Consider the following 7,615-nt stretch of genomic DNA (forward strand, 5'->3'; position numbering starts at 1 on the left):
TTTGTGAGTTGAGTTGAGGATTTGTGGTTAATGGTTATTGGTGATTGAGTAACCATTAATAACTGCTGAGAGTAACAAGTTTAGGTGGAAGAAATGGTAGAATTGTAATATAGGTGAAATGACAAGAGTGCCCTTGAGGTTTAGTTAGAAGAGGATAACTATGGGAGGATAAGATAGTAATTTGGCAGGGATTTAGATTACTTCAGCTGAAGGAAAAGGATCATTTACGTTATTTCACTTGGGGCATGTTTTGTTTATGCTGAAAATTGGGAGAAACCTAGAGGAAAAGAGAAGAAAAGGAAGGAAGCTGAGTTTGGAACCTAGAAGGAGGAATCAAGGTGGGTTGAAGTAGTTAAAGCCAAGCAGGGATCAAGATTTGGTCAGAGGTAAGTTTCATCTCTGAATTTCTGTGTTAAGTAAGTTTCTATAGAATTTAGGTTGAAATTTAAAGATGGTTTGTGGCTGGTTTGCTTGGGAATTCAACTTGTGAAATTGGAAGGCTTAGCTTGGAGCTGGAAGCAAGGGAGCTTAAGGTTGGATTCTCCATTTAAGGTAAGGATTATGTGCAATTATAAGGTTTATTTCTGTTATGGTTTAAGGAATTTAAAGTATGGTTTAGGTTTGGGTTTAAGTTTCTAACTTTCTGGTGTGAACTATTGAGGCATGAAACCAAAGTGTGATTTATGGGAGTGATTGTGTAATTGAGCTGAGTTTTGATGTTTATAGGTTGTTAAATGGTGTATTTGGGGTTTTAAATTGATTTTGGGGTTTAGGTATGAGTTTGGGTTGAATTAGGAGTGTTTTGGCTCGGGGAAAATGTTGGGGAAAACCCAGATTTCTGGGTTCGCGAAGGAGCGCCGCGGCCCTGTTCTTTGGCGCTGCGGCGTGAGGCTGCTTCTGGGCAGGGGAATGCTCTCTGACTTGCTGGGCGCCGCGGCCCTCTAGGGCAGCGCCGCGGCGCTAGGCTATTTTCAGATCATGGAAATTTTGTAATTTTGAGCTTTTGCTCCGGGGGTTCGGGGGATGTTTCCGATGTATTGTTTTAGGAATTTGGGGACTCTGAGAGTGTGGGATTGGTCCCGGGAAGTGGTTTTTGATTGGTTAGTATTAAAGGGTGTTTTATATGTGTTGTGACTAGGTTTTCGGAGAGGCTCGGGTTAGAGGACCATGCTCACGGCCTTGGTGCATCGGAAAGCTCGGGATACAGGAAAGAAAATTGTAGCACCCGTAGAGGAGGGCTTGGGCCCATAGTATAGTTGCAGGGCGCGGCCCTAGATTGTATCATTGCTAGGATATAGCTTTAAATGAATGATAAATATATATATATATATTTGATTGTTATTTGAGAATGCTAAATGTGGTAATAGCAGTGGGAACAGCGAAGGGGCTGAGAACAGCAGTGGGGCGAGAACGGCAGTGGGGCCTGGAATATCACTTAGCACATGGAGTGCTTGTGGTTAGGGTGAGACCCCAATGGATACATGGGATATCCTTACGGTGTAGACCAAGATCCCAGGCTTTGGTAATGCTTCTGGGACGGCATGGCTGTATATGTGTTTAAATCTTATGAACTGTCTAACTAGATATGAGTTATCTGCTATAGTGATTGTATGATATGCATATGTTATGTGTTGTGTGGGTTTTCTTACTGGACTTCAGCTCACGGGTGCTCTGTGTTGCAGGTAAGGGCAAAGAGAAAGTCAACCAACCATGAGTACGGAGAGCGTGGGGGCGGCGCGTACATGTTTGGCCTACTCGACCGCTTTGGTTGGGGGCATTTTGAGAAATGGTTGTACTAAACTCTGTTTTTGATAATTTGTCAACTGTAAATCTATTTTGAGTTGTACATATTTTTACAAACCTCGTTTTGGGATCCCAAATGTTAAACTATTGGAACTTTTAGCGAAATGGAATACTTTTAAAGATTACAGCATTGACTTGTTGCTTAATCACACTTTTGTTCTAAAAACCTCGCTGAGCGAGTTAATTACATATTTTGAACTCACTTAGTAACGACTCTAAGGTAATAGGGCGTTACAACCCTGCTGTCAAACGTATTATGAATGGGGTTTGGCCTAACTGTTAAATGTAATATGATTGAGGCTTGGCCTGAGTGTTAAATGTATTATGATTGGGGATTTACCCAAATGTTAAATATAAACATGATTAGGGTTCGTGCCCAACCAATGAGCATGATTATAATTATGCATGTGTATTCCTGTGTAAATACATTGTAATGTGTTGTATATGTGTATGATGAATGTATTATATGTATGTCTGTTCCTGACTGGGAGGTTTGACTTAAAAGTCGGAAGTTTGTCTATTGCACCTAACCAAGAGCTCGGTCTGCTAGTCGAGGGTATATTTGATTAAAAAGGGGTTCGACATATATATATACTAAATACAAGCAACGTGCAATATGCACGTTTGTTTGGTTTTATTTAGAAAATTTATTAATTATTTTTATTAAATTTATATTAATGTCATATAAATTTTGAAATAAATGTCATATTTTAATTAAATAATTTATTTATTTTTGTTTAAGTTTATGTTTGTTCTAGTTTTTGAATTTGGGAGTGACAACAAGAGATTATATATTATATATTTAATGTAATATTAAATATTATACGTGGATTTTAAATTTAAGTTTCTTGCTAGATTTAAAATAAAAAACAATTTGTTGCTAATTCACAGTAAATTATATTATATGTTTAATATGATATTATTCTAATAAGTGAGTTTAAGTTTAATTAAATTTTATTTAAGTTATAAAACGTATGATTTTATTATTTTTAAATAATTATCATTGTAAAATATCTCAAAAATATCATATTTTAATTTGTTTAATTATTTATTATTTTAAAATAATTATCATTGTAAAATATCTGAAAAATATCCTATTTTAATTTGTTTAATTATTTTTAAATAATTATGATTGTAAAATATCTCAAAAATATTCTATTTTAATTTTTTAATTAATTATTTTATTTTATTTAAGTGTAAGTGTTTACACACTACCGTTAAATATAAGAATAATCTGTTAAATATAAGAATTGTTGATGCCGTTTTTCGTCAACAGTGAATAAAGAGCACGAAAACAAAAAAATTTAGTTATGGCCAGAAAAATACAATAAGATAAACATGATTTTTTACGTGGTTCAGGAGTTAACTCTGCCTAGTCCACGAGTTTTTGTTATTAGAACTTCAGATGATTTCTGGAAATTCTTCAAGAATGAATTCTCCAGAGTTTATCTCAAGATCACAAAATTTCGGTCATTTACAAAGGTACGGGACTTCTCTATTTATAGAGTAAGTCTCATAATACTCTCCCACATCTCTCTGGGAAGTTATTATTTATGTAAATAAATTTAATGGCTTTAAAAGCCTGTAACTCCTATATACAAGGAAACGTCCCCTAAAGACTAGGGGCGTATAACTGAATAATAAATACCCATTTATTATAGGGAATTTACAACAATAAATGTAGACTGCGTCTCTCCAAAATGACTCAGTAAGATATTCAAAGTTATCAATCTACATCGTCAGTGTCGTGCCAACCCAGGTCTCTTAATGACTTTCGAGTTGTAGCATTTTCCCCGTGATCATGTGGCTTCGAGCTCATACTTATGTCAGGCTCGGAACCCCTGATCCGAGGTCATCTGAGAATAGACGTACTTCGATGTCTGTCTTTCAAGCTTGTGAGGATTTCGAGGCTACCATCTTCGAGGTTGCCCCTGCTTTGTAGGTTTGGTGCCTAGGTTGCGGCCACGTGTTCTAGACATTACGAGCCCATACCTGACAAGTCCAGCTTTTGAGATCACAATTCTTAAGGCTCGAAATTTGGGTGTAACATTTTGCCCCCTCAAAAGTATTTGTTCGAATCCTATGAGAAGGAAACTTTTGAACTACTTTCTTCGGGAACCGCACCATTACACATACTTGAGGGTGGACACGTGTCAGTTGGGTATTGCTCATCCAAGGTACTCGAGTACCTTGGAAATCCGCCCACGATCGTTCGCCTGCCACCTTTTCGGTACCATCTTTTCATTTGTTCCTGGCCATCGGATTTTATAAGGATTTTGGCCAATGGCTCAGATTAACCCCTTTTTACCACTTTTTACTATCTATATATAAGGCCCTGGACATCTTCTTCCTCTTATTTTACACTCATCAAAGAAAAAAGAAAAGAGACAAAGCCAGAAGCCATCCCAGAGAGCTTTTTGCTTTTGCATGTTCTCCCAGCCAAAGAAACAAAAGACCGCCAGCTTGTTCGAGACCGTGAGGTTATACCTGCAGCCTCTCCTTCAATCAACGATTTCTCGGCAATCGCCATCATTGTGTAAGTATCTGATGATCTTTTCGTTTTCCTTTATGTCAGTTTCTGTCTGTGTTGTTCTTTTATTTTTGGAAATGTACTGGTTTATTTTTTAGTTTGACTTGCTAGGAAGCTTTGACCGATAGGCATTTAAGTTTAAGTTTCCACGCTAGGTTTAAGTCATTGGTTCCAAATCCAATTTTGATGTAAAACAAGCTCAAACAAGGTCTCTTTTTTTCTGGGTTTTCAAAATTTAAAAGACATATCTTGCACACCAAGATATCGGGTACAAAATCTTGGTTTTAAAGAATGCACGATACCCAAGACTACCATTTCTGAATAACCGTCACCTTTTTCCCTGATATTTCGGGATTCTAAAAAATTAGATCCACTCCCCTCCTTTTTCTCGTAGAATACACGTTCTGACCCTTAATCGGGTTTCCAGGATCGAGCTCGTTTCGTACCCAAGCACTTTCCGAGCTTGTCTTGCCAAGCTCGTAATTCTTGACTCCTTGCATGCATGGCCCTCACCATTTTTTCTTTCTCGCTAGATGTTACAGAATCTGGAAAGACGGTGGGGGTCACTGCTGACAATTCCATACTCGCCAAAAACTCTGAGCCCAGAATCTTTGTTTGCTCGGAACCAACGTCTGATTCGTGAATACGATCTCGCGCGTGAATAGGAAGAAACCCGAGCTCACTATCGCCGCCAAATCGTCGAGGTCATAGAAAAGAAGAGGAGAATCCTTCGAGAGGCTCTTTATCCGGAAACTGATTTAGGGCCCAGGCCGATCCCCCTCGACCCTAGGCTAAAAGTGACCATGGCGTACAACCCGGGGGAGCTCCAATTCTCACTGATGGGGGAGCCCTCTACCTCGCAGCCGAGGAGGGAGTTCTTCGAGGTCGAGCACTACTGGAGCTCGGTTACCTCGCTAGGTCAGATAAATGATATCCTGGCCTTCCATGGTCTCAGACTGACAGGCTCCTTAAGGTGCCAAGCTCCTACCTCCCAAGAGCGAAGCTGTCGCGCCCCATGAGATGGAAATCCTAATAACAAGCTGAGGTATGCGGCTTGGAGCCAGGAGCATATGAAGGCAGGAGCGCTACTGCCTTTGAAGTCTTTCTTCAAAGACTTCACAGACTTTGTTGGGTTAGCTCCATTCCAGCTCAACACCAATTCATATAGGGTTCTGTCTGCCCTGAAGTCGATTTACAACGAGCTGAAGTGGGAAGGACCCACGCCAGAAGAGATCTTGTATCTCTTTTGTTTGAAAAGAAATCCCTCCCGAGCTCGGGGAGGAGATGGCTTCTATTACCTCTCGAGCTACCCAAAGGAGAAAAAGATGTTTGAGGATCTTCCCAACCATCCTCCTGATTTTAAGAAGGCCTTCTTCTGGACGGATGGCCTGTCTCCGTCACGATGCTATTCCTTCAGACGGATCCGTAAGTACCCTAACTTCCTTTATCTCTGTGCTCGAACTTTTATCTATAGGCTTGCACTTAGTTGAGTTGTATTTTATTTTCTAGCCAACTATCATCGCCCCACTCCTTCTGATGAGATAAAGGAGCATAGGGAGACCCTGCTTCAACTACCTTATGGCAGGAGATCACTCTCATACCTTTTGCATGAAGGTAAACTTCGAGCTTGCGGGTTCTTGGAAGATGGCCAGTCCACCTCGGACTGGTCTAACAAAAAATACGACCGCTGGGATCTTGTGCCCTTGCCAACAAGCGCCCTTCCCCTGAGAAGTGAGGTGAGGCCCCCACCTCTAGTTCGCCGGAGGAGCCCACAATCAGGGAATGAGCCCAAAGATGAAGCCTCAAGCTCGGGCTCGGATGATCAAGGTACAGTCATCCTAAGCTCGAAAATGTGGTCCCCCACCTTACTAAAACACAAACCTGATAGGTTAGTGTTGTGCAAGGACGATAGGAACCACTTCTATGTGTGGACTTGGGTAGATGAACGGGTTCATAGGTTCGATAGCTGGCTCGGGCAATACGATACTATGTATAGCCTGAACAAGGTATGGAACGGAATAGCTGTCCAATACGGAACCAATGATTATAGGGACCTTTCGAGGTTGACATCCACATATAGGGAAGGTACTCCCCCCGCCTCTTCTGAAGATGGGGGAATTTCATGGTCTCCGAGCTCAAGCTCGGGGGAGAGTTCCAGTTAGGTCTTTCTCTACTTGGTTTTTTTTATATCTTCCAAGTTTGTTAGCACTATGCTTAACCTCGATTGGAACTGTGCAGGTGCTATGGATTCCGACCTCGACAATATCCTCGAGAGTGGCGGTGCCAAGAGGAGCAAGCGCCCCAGGGGGTCGCAAAAGGTTGACCGACCTGCCAAGGTCCTTAAGAGGACCGAAAAGACACCTCCTCCCTCGGCTCCGCCTACCACGAGCTCCACTGTGGTGTCGACTTCACAGGTCGGTGCCTCCACTATGGCCGAGCCTCAACCTCCTGTATTGGTTCACTCGACACTTGGTCCACCTCCCAAAAAGCCTTCTGCTTCTCTAACTCACAAGCTGTCGGTTTCTACTCATGTTGAGGAGTATGTAATTGACAATGCTGTTGGATCTCATGGGGCTACGCTGGGCTCAGACGTCTTGTCCCGAGTGGGCCAGAGCTTTAGCAATTTTGATGCTCCCCAATGGCAGTTTCTGAACAACGCCCGAGACTGCACCGCCCTCTACGAGAAGAGTATCGAGCTTGCCGCCGCGGTAATTTTTCTCTTTTTGTTTCTTTTTTTAGCTATATTTATAGACGGTCCAAGTGTTAATGATGATTTTTTTTTTTTGTGTCAGACTCTTGCTGTTTCTGCCCAGCTCAACTATAAGTTGAACAACGAGATCCATTCGAGCAAGTCCTATGCTCAGGAGGCGAAGGATCTTCAACTCAAAGTGAGTGATGACCTAAAGGCAGCAAATGCAAAGCTTGAGGCAGGAGCCGAAGAGCTTAAGGCCAAGGCACCCGAGCTTGAGAAGCTGAATGCTAGGCTCGCGGAGCTTGAGAAGGAGAATGCCAGGCTCGCGGAGCTTGAGAAGGAGAACACTCGGCTCCAAGAGGCTAATAAAAAGCTCGAAGAAGACCAGGTCGCCACTTTTGATATAATTAAAGGTGAAAAGGCTCGCCTCCTTGCCGAGTACAAAGAGCAGAAGGACCAGGCGGTCGATCTGGCAATGTACAGAATATGGGCCAATAACGACGACCTCGATACCAGCTTCCTAGGTCCTCTTGAGGAAAGCTCCTAGATAAGTGGAATGCTCGGCTTGAGGCGGAGGAGGCTGCTCAGGA

The sequence above is a fragment of the Humulus lupulus genome, chromosome 9 (assembly GCF_963169125.1).
Source record: "Humulus lupulus chromosome 9, drHumLupu1.1, whole genome shotgun sequence".
NCBI lineage: Eukaryota > Viridiplantae > Streptophyta > Magnoliopsida > Rosales > Cannabaceae > Humulus > Humulus lupulus.